Here is a 14,480-nt window from a genome sequence, read left to right as displayed (position 1 = left end):
GTTTTGCCTACGTGGCTCCGGATGGTTCCCAGCTCGGCTTGGGGGAAGGCGCAAAGAGATATGAGGCGTGCAGAAGTCTGAAGTTTCACCCAATCCCCAATCCCCATCCCTAGTTCCTCTCTTCCTCCTCCCCTGTTCGTCGCCATGGACGCCAGCTGAAGCTTGCCCGTCCTTGTTCTCTAGTTCCTATCCTCCTCTCTTTGTCTCCATGGCCGCCCCACCTCCCTAGTTTCTCTCCTCCTCCGATCCATCTCCCGGGACATGGAAACGCCATGGACATGGACCACCTCGTCATGGCTCGGTGTAATAGCGGCGCATGGAGTACATCATGTGTACTAATTTTGTACAATACAGATGCATATGCACTGAACTTTATGCCATTTTCTGAAGTACATGCCCTGTTTTGTTGCAACAGATGTTCGTGGACCGGAGGAAGGAGAGAGCAGAGCTGCTGCGAGAACTACTCAAGAGCAGGATTTGGCACAGCCCGAAACTGAAGCATGCTCAGAGCATCAGTACTTGCAGGAAAACAACACAGGGAATCATCCCAGGGGCCCAAATGGTGTACATTATACTATTTATAGGCATGTTTTGATGCTCTAAGAAGAGATAATTCAGTTTAGTTGAGAATTAGTAGGTGTACAAGGTGTTAGCTTTTCTTGCTGGTACGGTTGTCTCTGTTTAGTTGAGAAGAGAGAACTCAGAGAAAGCAATTTTTTTAGTGGATGTACTGCTGAGTCTGCAACCTGTTGCCTATGGACACATATATGTAATCTGAATGCAATCTGTTGCTTTCTTTGGGAATTTTTTTTACAAGTAGAATGCGTCGTTGGCTCAATTTGCTCTTTGTATTTACTTCTCAAGGGAGACAAAGGACTAGGTGTTCCCCATCGATTTTGGATACAAACTGCAAAAGCAAAGGGCGAGGAGTGCTTTAGCTTACATGAATCATGTATGATACTAACGACATAGCTTTTCTTCAAAAGGATAAGAGAACAACAGTGGTTGTGTTTTCTGTTGGTGAGTGCATTTAGCAAAAGTTGATTACTTCTTGAATACCTGCAGGCAGGCATCAACCTGGGTTATCGATTCTAGCAAGTGTCTGAAAGGGAACTGTTGGTTGCAGAGCACTGTTTCAATGTGTACTGTAGCTCACCGGCCGGCTAGTTGTTTAATTATGGTCACACAAGTACCATGAAAAGAATACTAAGATGTCGGTCCAGATTAGTCATGGAGCAAAAATCAAAATCTTGGAAAATGGCAGTGGCCAGGGAGCCAAGTCGTATCTTCTGAATTTGAAAAAACTGCTTTAAAATCTTCAGAACCTAGACTGTTCAAGTGCATAGAGATAATCACGATATACATACATTAACTAAACAAACAGTAGCCCAGTGCAACTGTGGTGCGTTAGTACTAATCACTGGACTGATCGAGGACTAGCTAGGTAGGCGTGTGACATCTGAATTCAGAAAGGGTCGTTGTAGGCACCAGTTTCAATGCGTGGTTCACACAGAGAAGGACGTGTGTGCGGGGCATAGAGGAGTTGAGCGCCTCACCTGGAGTAGTCGCGCTGCTCTGCTCACGCGGCGATTATCACGTCTTGCCCCGCGGCCATCTCGTTGAAAGGAAAGAAGGAACGAGGCCCAAACAAACATGAGGAGCAGTTAACCCGTCAAGAAAACATGAGGAGCAGTTAAGTCCAAGAACCACCCTACCAAGCCCACGTGGCAATCGTGGAGAGCCACACAAGCAAAACCACCGGCGACTCGAATTGGGATTAGGGGGTCATTTGGCCAGTATTAGAGCTCTTAGGGGGTTAATTAACCGGTTTTAGAGGTGAGGGGGTGGATTAGTGGGTTTCTGAAACCCCGGGGGGTGATGTGGACTTCTTTCCGATGCGGGGTTCTCCGGCTTGGTCTTCAGGGCGCAGGCGACGAACTCGTCCACGGTGGACCTCCTGGACCCGTCGGTGTGGCGGACGGTGGCCGGTGGCCGCGTGCACGTTGACGACGCGGCCATGGAGGCGCTCGGCGAGGCGAGCAAAGAGGAAACGACACGTGTGCGGGGAACGGGAAGGCGGGCTAGGATTTCGGGGTGCGATGCGACCCTTGTAGGTCGACGGGGGACGCGGCGGATGATCGGCACGTGGCCATCGCGGCAACGGGCGGCTGCCCGGCGTCCACCTCCCCAATGTGAACAGAGGAGGAAGGAAAGGGGGAAGTTGGGCTGGGCCTCCCGTGTAGTTAGCAGGCCTAGTGCACAGTAGGCTCTAGTCTTTTTCTTTTACTTTGTCTTTCTGTCTTTTCTATTTTTCTTTTTATAGTTTATGTTTTCTTTTAAATACCTTTTTTTGTTTTAGTAAAATACCAAAATGGCACCTAATTTGATGCTACCAAATATGCCATTGCCACAGTAACTTGCTAACCAATCTAAATTAGTTTCGTAATTATTTAATATTTAAAAGTGTTTAAATAATAGTTTTCGCTACTATTTTATTCAACTTATAGTATTTAAATATTTTATAAAGGTGTGGTTTCTCCACCATAATTACCTATGAAATATTTGATTCACTCCGAACATTTTAGTTTTAATATTTGAAAACATTTGTTGTTTGCTTGATTTTTTTTAATTTGAATCCGAACCGGTTTCGAACTAACGCGAGATTAGTAACAGTAATCGGGGTGATGTGACATCATTAGCAGAGAATTACTGTAGCTTAATTATCCGGGCGTCACAATTCTCCTCCACTACAAGAAATCTCGTCCCGAGATTTAAGAGGGGAAGTAAGGGGGAAGGGATTTGGTTGCGAAATTCTAACGAGTCTTCTCGGTCTTAGTGGCTCTTCCCAAAGAGGTCGATCCATTACATTGATGTCTTCATTTCTCTGCTTCAGATCATCATGATGAATTCGTCATCCTTTCATCGGGAATTTCCTTCGTACTTACGAAAAGGATAAGGGGTAGCTTCGGAAGAACTTTACAAGGTTGGCTATCTATTAGACAACTCAGGGAATGTGGCAGAAAGTATCTCTCGAATAGATACTTAAGAAAATATAGAGAGTAAAGTAAGAAGGTACCATGAGAAGTTTCCAATGGGCAAACAATCGTTCGATGGCCTAATTAGAAGGTGAAAGGGGTTCAGAGCAACGAGAATAAGTATTGCGTCTGATACCAGAATAGATCACTAGGCAGGTGGCACATGAATTACATAAGTCAAGCGCGAGGAATAACTTTGACAACAGGGTGTACAGGAGAGTCAAGTTTCTATCCTGTGGAACTGTGGGTTATGGGCCCACCATGTGGCTTAAAAGTAGAAAGGGGGTTGACATCTTGCATGGTCACGATAGCAAGGCATATCAGAGGGTAGCCTGCCAGTTATGTTGGCAACAACGTTGGTACCAAGGGCGAGGGACGAAGAGAACCATTTTTCTGCTCGTTGAACGAGGCGGACCAATAGGCAAGGTTCTCGTCCATCGGTGACTACCGGAATGTCATCAACAATAGTAATAGGGTCTTATTGACAGAGTAGTACACAAAGGTGTTTATATAAGTAGTGAATTATTACTGCTTAGATCATATAGATCACAAGAAAGATTAATCAAAATATTGGAAAGGAAAAGGTGATCATCAGATTAAACAGAACAATGGAAAGGAAAATGTGTTTAAACACATATTTCAGGGGGTATATCGTTCCCAAGGATAAGCAAAGTATGATATCCATGATAGGATAGAAAGTAGAAAACCATTTAGGTAATGAGAGAGGAATTTCACGACATTACCCATACAAAGGTGTTAGGATAATTGATAAAGAAAATCTAGCATTGTGCTTCGAACGTTCTTATTGAAGATCGGAGTACCACAGACATGTTTCAAGATATCATTTACATGGACTTTAAGCAAGGTCGGACTATGGATATAAGAAGGATTCATCAGGAACAACTTGTGGAATAAGTCTTACAGTTTCCCCATGGAAGAATGGGTAACCTTGCTGAAAAGGAAACTATAACAATAGGGCCTCCGGCCAGGTGTGCTAGGCATGACATCACCTTACCGGGTCATGTAAAGATGTTATAACTCCTAGAAATACGTTCCAACCATCATATTTGACCGAGAATCGGATCTGATTTGGTTCAGGATACCTTAGACTCAGGATGCCTGAGAAGAAAAGGTGCAAAACAAATTGACGAGACGACATTGTAAGATTCTCGGGAAAATTACTACGAAAGCGAGTTCCGAAACAAAAGCTCATCATTAAACTAATGAAGGGATAAGGTGGTAGCTGATGAACTCAGCGACAATTCATCGAGACTTCCAAAAGATGGGTTTCCACAATTATGTGAACAAGGAGATAACATTAGTCAGATCAAATGATATAATGATGTATGCTCGAGGAAAACATACACAGTTAAACATTGGTCGAAAGGTGCACCCGAAATATGGGCTTAAGTAGCATGATCAATGTTAGAATGGTGGTTCGATAACCAATGGTCTAAGAATGAAATATCGACCATTAACTTCGAAGCAATAGGGTTGCTAGAAGTTTTGAAGTCGCACATCATAGTTCGATTGTCGGTTTTCCGGTTAGAAATAACACGGAGACCAAGGAATGAACGGATATGTCAAAAGGTATCACATGTATCAAGAATTCTTAAGAGGTGGTGAAATTCTCACGACATTCTTGACATAAAAGATGGTAATACCCCAAGGTAAAGACGAACAAATGCTGGATAGCAAGGATCTCAAGGTATGACACAAAACACGAACAAGTTTGTGTTGAACGGAAGGCAATCAAGTGGTCAATGATAATACAAATCATCGAGGAAGGATGGTATTGCTCATCATGAATTCGATGGGTATCTTGGAAGAGCTCAATATGTTGATGATGTTCACGACACATTTGTTAAGAGATTTCATGAAGATGTAATCGGTCGGCGATGACATCAAGTCAAAGGAATGATGACACGAAAGGTTATTGGAACCAAGGGTACGACACAAATTCGAAATCAAGCTTGCGGTTTAAGGCTAAACGATATGACGAGGAAGATCGACGTAAGGTTAGCTCATCATCAAAAATTGTGCTATGAGAAGAAGGACCATGTAGCACAGTAAAATTTAGCACAATAATGATATAGCCGATCAGGCTAGGAATGACTTGAAGGAATATTAAACTCATAAGCAATGATAATTACTTAGAGTTATTGAATCGGAGTGCGGAATCGATTCACTTATCGGTGTTCTCGAGTGTGTAATAATTCATAACCCTGGGGAAATCTGAAAATGGTGAGAAACAGTACTAGATGAAGACTCATAGGAAGCAACACGGTTCTTTGACATTCTCGAGATACCATAGGGTATACTCTAAGGTAGAGCAGAATAGAGGTCGAATAGGTGTATTGATCTGTAGAAGACAAGTACTTCAACTTGTCCAAGAAATGCGATCAAGGAAGAACAATATGGTCGGAACCACGATCGCAAAAGACCATATCCCGGATATAAGATGAACTTACACCAAGGAAATAATTAATTTTAAGAGAAGCTTGCTTGATAAGATCTACATCGTGTCCGTGGGCATGAACACAAAGTTCAAGGTCGACTCCCACTTCTTCAATGTATAACCTTCCATTCACCTCTCACTTTCGAAGAAGTTGTAGTGTTGAAATTTTATCTAGCAAAATACCAGAAGAGTATGACTCGTGAAAACTTCCGAGTTCACACATATTAAGGAAGGCATAGGTTCAACCCGTCAGGGTATCATGGAAACATATACCACAAGCTTCAATAGTAAATACCACCAGCTCGAAAACAGAGCATGGTTGAGAAAACAGAGGATACAATTTACCAAAGGCTTTATATATTCGTGGAAAGGCTCACAAGATTATTTGAATATGAAGGGCACTGTCGGATAATAATCCAACAAGAGGTCTGGTGGTCTACAACGGAGCTGATGTGAGTATCGGTACTCTATCAAAGGAAGAAGGAATGCAAGTGCATCGAATTATAGAAACAACTGACTAACTCAAAGCTTAAATGCAAAGGAATTATGAATTCCAAGACAAGGGATCAGAAGCAATGCTCTGATTAGGGATGGATAAGTTGAATAGCCTTAGGGGTACAATCGATGGCAATTTGATTGGTCGAGATCCAGCTCATGTCTGGAATGACGTCTGAATTGGAAGGATAAATTCCAGGGAACAACTGATGATTGTGTGCATTCACACACAAGTGGAATCAAAAGGATCAGAATGACAATCACAAAGGTTTTTAAAGTAAATTGCTAGTCCAAAGGAATTAACCGGAATGCAAGTATGCAAGAATTCCCAGAACAACAGGTTGTTGAGGTTTCGAAAGATCAAATAGTATTTCGAAGTCTTTTGCAGAACACAAGAACATCTGGGAATGAGTGGATACTCGATAAGTGCGAGGAATTATCCGTATGGGTATTTCTGTGGCAAGGAACTACAAGGCAGTGGTACAAGGGATTCTTAAGAGTCGGAGAGCAATTCGATGCATCTTGTAATAACAAGAGAAACTCAGAGTAATTGTATGAACAACAAGTATATGTCGTTATCCATATGGATACATCGGTAATAGGGAATTGAAAAGGCAGAGGGCACAAGGGTCTCGAAAATGATCGAAGAGTATCTTCAAAATCTTCTGGTGCAGTAGGCGATCATCTGTGATAAGGGGCTCTCCGGGAGAAGTAGTTACGAGAACCTAGAGTCAGATTTAGTAAAATCATTTAACCCGAATAGAAGAGAGATCAGAATCCCAGAGTAAGGATCGAGGAGTAAAATATCCTAATACCACCCAATGGTGACATGGGCCCGTAAGACACACAACCATGTTAGTAAAAAAATTGTAATGTCTAGACTCGACTTCGGCCAAGGAGTGTGGAAGGGGGATTCCTACAGGCAGTCAGCTCTGATAACAACTTGTGACGCCCCCGATTCAATCGTACACTAATCATGCACGCAAACGTGTACGATCAAGATCAGGGACTCACGGGAAGATATCACAACACAACTCTAAAAACATAAATAAGTCATACAAGCATCATAATACAAGCCAGGGGCCTCGAGGGCTCGAATACAAGTGCTCGATCATAGACGAGTCAGCGGAAGCAACAATATCTGAGTACAGACATAAGTTAAACAAGTTTCCATAAGAAGGCTGGCACAAACTGGGATACAGATCGAAAGAGGCGCAGGCCTCTTGCCTGGGATCCTACTAAACTACTCCTGGTCGTCGGCGACGGCCTGCACGTAGTAGTAGGCACCCTCGTGCTAGTAGGAGTCATCGAAGGTGGCAACTGACTCATGGGCTCCAACATCTGGTTGCAACATCCGAGAAAAAGAAGAAAAGGGGAAAAGAGGGAGCAAAGCAACCGTGAGTACTCATCCAAAGTACTCGCAAGCAAAGATCTACACTACATATGCATGGGTATCTATGTAAAGGGGCAATATCGGTGGACTGAACTGCAGAATGCCAGAATAAGAGGGGGATAGCTAGTCCTGTCGAAGACTACGCTTCTGACAGCCTCCATCTTGCAGCATGTAGAAGAGAGTAGATGGTAAGTTCACCAAGTAGCATCGCATAGCATAATACTACCCGATGATCCTCTCCTCGTCGACCTGTGAGAGAGCGATCACCGGGTTGTATCTGGCACTTGGAAGGGTGTGTTTTATTAAGTATCCGGTTCTAGTAGTCATAAGGTCAAGGTACAACTCCGGGTCGTCCTTTTACCGAGGGACACGGCTATTCGAATAGATAAACTTCCCTGCAGGGGTGCACCACATAACCCAACATGCTCGATCCCATTTGGCCGGACACACTTTCCTGGGTCATGCCCGGCCTCGGAAGTTCAACACGTCGCAGCCCCACCTAGGCAGAACAGAGAGGTCAGCACGCCGGTCTAAATCCTATGGCGCAGGGGTCTGGGCCTATCGCCCATTGCACACCTGCATGTTGTGAGGGCGGCCGGGACCTAGCAACCTCCATTACAAAGCAAGTTACGTTACGCGGTCCAATCTGGCGCACGCCGCTCAGTCGCAAACGTCACGAAGGCTTCGGCTGATACCATGACGTCGAGTGCCCATATCTTTCCCACGTAGTTGGTTAGTGCGTATAGACCAAATGGCCAGACTCAGATCAAATACCAAGATCTCGTTAAGCGTGTTATTATGAAGTAACCGTGAACGCCGACCAGGGCCAGGCCCACCTCTCGCCTAGGTGGTCTCAACCTGCCATGTCGCTCCGCCACAAAGATCCACTCGCGGGTACTCCACGAGCCGGCCCGACTTTAGTCACCACAGGTATCTTGTAAAGTATATAAGTATATACCCGTGATCACCTCCCGAGTGATCACGACCCGATAGTATAGCAAGGCAGACGGACAAGAATGGAGGGCCACAGATGGAATACTAGCATCCTATACTAAGCATGTAGGATTGCAGGTAAAGGTAACAACAGTAGTAGCAAGGACAGGCTATGCAGTAGATTAGGATTAACGGAAAGCAGTAACATGCTATACTACTCTAATGCAAGCAGTATAGAGAAGAATATGCGATATTTGATGATCAAGGGGGGGGGCTTGCCTGATTGCTCTGGCAAGATGGAGGGGTCGTCAACACCGTAGTCGTACTGGGTAGCAGCGACGTCGGTCTCGGAGTCTAGCGAGCGAAGAGGGGGAAGAAACAATAAATATAATGCAAACATATGCATGACATGACAATGAGCGTTGCTAGGGGTGCCCAATCGCGGTAATAGGTGATACCGGCAAAGGGGAAACACCCGGGAAAGTATTCCCGATGTTTCGTGTTTCCGGACAAATGAAACGGAGAGAGAAAGTTGCGAGTTCGCTATGTTAGGGATGTGTGGCGGACGAACGGGTTGCGTATCCGGATTCGACTCGTCGTTCTGAACAACTTTCATGTACAAAGTTTTTCCATCCGAGTTACGGATTATTTTATATGATTTTTTAAAGTTTTAAGGATTTTCTAAAATATTTCAATTCGAAATTATATACCTAAATACTCCTGTCACATTGTGATGTGCTAGCCAGTGTGTATTATAGGTAGGTCCATGGGTTGGGTTGACTAGGTCAATTTGACTGGTCAACAGAATGTGTGGTCCACATGTCATTGTCCAAGTGCTAATAAAACAACTAACGAATTTAATTAAAGGGGAGTCCCACATGTCATGTGCTAGTAGATAACCTAACTACTAATTAGTAATTAGCCGCTAAGATAAAATGCACGGCCGGCCGGCGGTGGTTGTGCATACACACGCACACCACACGGGCTTGGACATGGCCACGGCCATGGCCACTAACAGCAACCAGCATCGGCTGGAACAACAACTAGCAGCGGCAGTAGGGAAGAATCAGCAGCCGGCAATCAACAGCATCTGGGAGCAGCAATCGCTAGCAGCCAGGAGCAGCGGCGGCGGGCACCAGCAGTGAGCAGCAGCAAGCGGGAGCAGCAACAGCTTGCGGCAGCGACAGTAGAGGTAGCAGGGGGCGAGCGGCGGCTGCGGGCAGGTCACGCGGCGGCAACCAGCAGTACACTGCAGCCGCATACGTCAGTTAAGCAGCAGAAGCAGGCAGCAGCTCACGCACATACGTACGTACGCGTACGCGCGAGATCGGATGTGTTCGGGGACGGCAAAATACGACCCAATCGAGGCGGACGAAAGGGGATCCGGAGGAGTTGCTCACCACGGGGCCGGGGACGTGGTCGGGGAAGCCGGGGACGGTCGGGGTCGAGCGAATTGACGATGGCGGTCGGCGGTGCAGGATGTCGAAGACGAACTCGATGGCGGCGATGCGGGGCTCTCCGGCTTGGTCTTGAGGGCGCAGGCGACGAACTGGTCCACAGTGGACCTCCTGGACCCGTCGGTGTGGCGGACGGTGGCCGGTGGCCGCGTGCACGTTGACGACGCGGCCATGGAGGCGCTCGGCGAGGCGAGCAAAGAGGAAACGGCGTGTGTGCGGGGAACGGAAAGGCGGGCTAGGATTTCGGGGTGCGATGCGACCCTTATAGGTCGACGGGGGGCGCGGCGGATGATCGGCACGTGGCAATCGCGGCCACGGGCGGCTGCCCGGGGTCCACCTCCCCTATGTGAACAGAGGAGGAAGGAGAGGGGAAGTTGGGCTGGGCCTCCCGTGTAGTTAGCAGGCCTAGTGCACAGTAGGCTCTAGCCTTTTTCTTTTACTTTGTCTTTCTGCCTTTTTTATTTTTCTTTTGATAGTTTATGTTTTCTTTTAAATAGCTTTTATTTTTGTTTTAGTAAAATACCAAAATGGCACCTAATTTGATGCTACCAAATATGCCATTGCCGCAGTAACTTGCTAACCAATCTAATTTAGTTTCGTAATTATTTAATATTTAAAAGTGTTAAATAATAGTTTTCGCTATTATTTTATTCAAATTATAGTATTTAAATATTTTATAAAGGTGTGGTTTCTCCACCATAATTACCTATGAAATATTTGATTCACTCCGAACATTTTAGTTTTAATATTTGAAAACATTTGTTGTTTGCTTGCTTTTTTTAATTTGAATCCGAACCGGTTTCGAACTAACGCGAGATTAGTAACAGTAATCGGGGTGATGTGACATCATTAGCAGAGAATTATTGTAGCTTAATTATCCGGGCGTCACATGTTTAGTAACGCGGTTGATGTAGTCGAACGTCTTCGCGATCCAACCGATCCAAGTACCGAACGCACGGCACCTCCGCAATCTGCACACGTTCAGCTCGGTGATGTCCCTCGTACTCTTGATCCATCTGAGGCCAAGGGAGAGTTTCGCCAGCAAGACGGCGTGATGACGGTAATGATGAAGTTACCAACGCAGGGCTTCGCCTAAGCACTACAACGATATGACCGAGGTGGAAATCGGTGGAGGGGGCACCGCACACGGCTAAGACAACTGTCAACTTGTGTGTCTATGGGGTGCCCCCTCCCCCGTATATCAAGGAGTGGAGGAGGGGAGGGCCGGCCCTCATAGGGCACGCCCAAGGGGGAGTCCTACTGGTAGGAGTATGTTTCCCCCCTGTCCTTGTTGGAGTAGGAGAAGAAGGAAGAGGGAGAGAGAGGGAAGGAAAGGGGGGGCCCACCCAATTCGGATTGGGCTTGGGGGGGCGCCCTCCACCTGTCCGCCTCCTCCTCTCTCCCACTAAGGCCCATTGACTCCCCGGGGGGTTCCGGTAACCCCCCGGTACTCCGGTAAATGCCCGAACTCATCGGGAACCCTTCCGGTGTCCAAACATAGCCTTCCAATATATCGATCTTTATGTCTTGACCATTTAGAGACTCCTCGTCATGTCCGTGATCACATCCGGGACTCTGAACTATCTTCGGTACATCAAAACACATAAACTCATAATATCGATCGTCATCGAACGTTAAGCGTGCGGACCCTATGGGTTCGAGAACTATGTAGACATGACCGAGACTCACTTCTGGTCAATAACCAATAGCGGAACCTGGATGATCATATTGGTTCCTACATATTCTACGAAGATCTTTATCGGTCAAACTGCGTAACAACATATGTTGTTCCCTTTGTCATTGGTATTTACTTGCCCGAGATTCGATCGTCGGTATCTCAATACCTAGTTCAATCTCGTTACCGACAAGTCTCTTTATTCGTTTCGTAATGCATCATCCCGCAACTAACTCATTAGTCACATTGCTTGCAAGGCTTATAGTGATTTGCATTACCGAGAGGGCCCAGAGATACCTCTCCGACAATCGGAGTGACAAATCCTAATCTCGATCCATGCCAACTCAATAAACACCATCGGAGACACCTATAGAGCATCTTTATAATCACCCAGTTACGTTGTGACGTTCGATAGCACACTAAGTGTTCCTCCGGTATTCAGGAGTTGCATAATCTCATAGTCATAGGAACATGTATAAGTTATGAAGAAAGCAATAGCAATAAACTAAACGATCATAGTGCTAAGCTAACGGATGGGTCAAGTCAATCACATCATTCTCTAATGATGTGACTCCGTTCATCAAATGACAACTCATGTCTATGGTTAGGAAACTTTAACCATCTTTGATTAACGAGTTAGTCAAGTAGAGGCATACTAGTGACACTCTATTTGTCTATGTATTCACACATGTACTAAGTTTTCGGTTAATACAATTCTAGCATGAATAATAAACATTTATCATGATATAAGGAAATATAAATAACATCTTTATTATTGCCTCTAGGGCATATTTCCTTCAGTCTCCCACTTGCACTAGAGTCAATAATCTAGATTACACAGTAATGATTCTAACACCCATGGAGTCTTGGTGCTGATCATGTTTTGGTCGTGAGAGAGGCTTAGTCAACGGGTCTGCAACATTCAGATCCGTATGTATCTTGCAAATCTCTATGTCTCCCTCCTTGACTTGATCGCGGATGGAATTGAAGCGTCTCTTGATGTGCTTGGTTCTCTTGTGAAATCTGGATTCCTTTGCCAAGGCAATTGGACCAGTATTGTCACAAAAGATTTTCATTGGACCCGATGGACTAGGTATGACACCTGGATCGGATATGAACTCCTTCATCCAGACTCCATCTTCTGCTGCTTCCGAAGCAACTATGTACTCCGCTTCACACGTAGATCCCGCCACGACGCTCTGCTTGGAACTGCACCAACTGACATCTCCACCATTCAATAAAAACACGTATCTGGTTTGTGACTTAGAGTCATCCGGATCAGTGCCAAAGCTTGCATCGACGTAACTGTTTACGACGAGCTCTTTGTCACCTCCATAAACGAGAAACAAATCCTTAGTCCTTTTCATGTATTTCAGGATATTCTTGACTGCTGTCCAGTGATCCACTCCTGGATTAATTTGGTACCTCCCTGCTAAACTAATAACAAGGCACACATCAGGTCCGGTACACAACATTGCATACATGATAGAACCTATGGCTGAAGCATAGGGAATGACTTCCATTTTCTCTCTATCTTCTGCAGTGGTCAGGCATTGAGTCTGACTCAACTTGACACCTTGTAACACAGGCAAGAACCCTTTCTTTGCTTGATCCATTTTGAACTTCTTCAAAACTTTATCAAGGTATGTGCTTTGTGAAAGTCCAATTAAGCGTCTTGATCTATCTCTATAGATCTTGATGCCTAATATATAAGCAGCTTCACCGAGGTCTTTCATTGAAAAATTCTTATTCAAGTATCCTTTTATGCTATTTAGAAATTCAGTATCATTTCCGATCAACAATATGTCATCCACATATAATATCAGAAATGCTACAGAGCTCCCACTCACTTTCTTGTAAATACAGGCTTCTCCAAAAGTCTGTATAAAACCATATGCTTTGATCACACTATCAAAGCGTATATTCCAACTCCGAGAGGCTTGCACCAGTCCATAAATGGATCGATGGAGCTTGCACACTTGGTTAGCACCTTTTGGATCGACAAAACCTTCCGGTTGCATCATATACAACTCTTCTTTAAGATATCCATTAAGGAATGCAGTTTTGACATCCATTTGCCAAATTTCATAATCATAAAATGCGGCAATTGCTAACATGATTCGGACGGACTTAAGCATCGCTACGGGTGAGAAGGTCTCATCGTAGTCAACTCCTTGAACTTGTCGAAAACCTTTCGCAACAAGTCGAGCTTTGTAGACAGTAATATTACCGTCCGCGTCAGTCTTCTTCTTGAAGATCCATTTATTCTCTCTGGCTTGCTGATCATCGGGCAAGTCAACCAAAGTCCACACTTTGTTCTCATACATGGATCCCATCTTAGATTTCATGGCCTCAAGCCATTTTGCGGAATCAGGGCTCATCATCGCTTCTTCATAGTTCGCAGGTTCGTCATGGTCAAGTAACATGACCTCCAGAACAGGATTACCGTAGCACTCTGGTGCGGATCTTACTCTGGTTGACCTATGAGGTTCGGTAGTAACTTGATCAGAAGTTTCATGATCATCATCATTAGCTTCCTCACTTACTGGTGTAGGAATCACTGGAACTGATTTATGTGATGAACTACTTTCCAATAAGGGAGTAGGTACAATTACCTCGTCAAGTTCTACTTTCCTCCCACTCACTTCTTTCGAGAGAAACTCCTTCTCTAGAAAGGATCCATTCTTAGCAACGAATATCTTGCCTTCGGATCTGTGATAGAAGGTGTACCCGACAGTCTCCTTTGGGTATCCTATGAAGACACATTTCTCCTATTTGGGTTCGAGCTTATCAGGTTGAAGCTTTTTCACATAAGCATCGCAGCCCCAAACTTTAAGAAATGACAACTTGGGTTTCTTGCCAAACCACAGTTCATATGGTGTCGTCTCAACGAATTTAGATGGTGCCCTATTTAACGTGAATGCAGCCGTCTCTAAAGCATAACCCCAAAACGATAGCGGTAAATCAGTAAGAGACATCATAGATCGCACCATATCTAATAAAGTACGATTACGACGTTCGGACACACCATTAC

General features: G+C 44.9%; 2 long non-coding RNA genes across 2 annotated transcripts; one reads left to right on the top strand and one right to left on the bottom strand.

Annotated features, from left to right (window-relative positions):
- The first annotated feature begins 96 nt into the window (after positions 1-96).
- On the top strand, positions 97-801 carry LOC141039311 (uncharacterized). The gene is made up of 2 exons (XR_012200240.1): positions 97-332; positions 416-801. It is a non-coding gene; the product is annotated as an uncharacterized lncRNA (long non-coding RNA).
- A 6,224-nt stretch (positions 802-7,025) lies between these two features.
- LOC141039309 (uncharacterized) lies at positions 7,026-10,085 on the bottom strand. Its single transcript, XR_012200238.1, has 2 exons — positions 9,715-10,085; positions 7,026-7,329 (listed from the first exon to the last, which is right to left on the bottom strand). It is a non-coding gene; the product is annotated as an uncharacterized lncRNA (long non-coding RNA).
- Between the last annotated feature and the right edge of the window lie 4,395 nt (positions 10,086-14,480).

Source organism: Aegilops tauschii, chromosome 1 (assembly GCF_002575655.3).
Source record: "Aegilops tauschii subsp. strangulata cultivar AL8/78 chromosome 1, Aet v6.0, whole genome shotgun sequence".
NCBI lineage: Eukaryota > Viridiplantae > Streptophyta > Magnoliopsida > Poales > Poaceae > Aegilops > Aegilops tauschii.
Note: the sequence above shows the minus strand (reverse complement) of the source record. Positions and strands in the feature narration are given on the sequence as shown.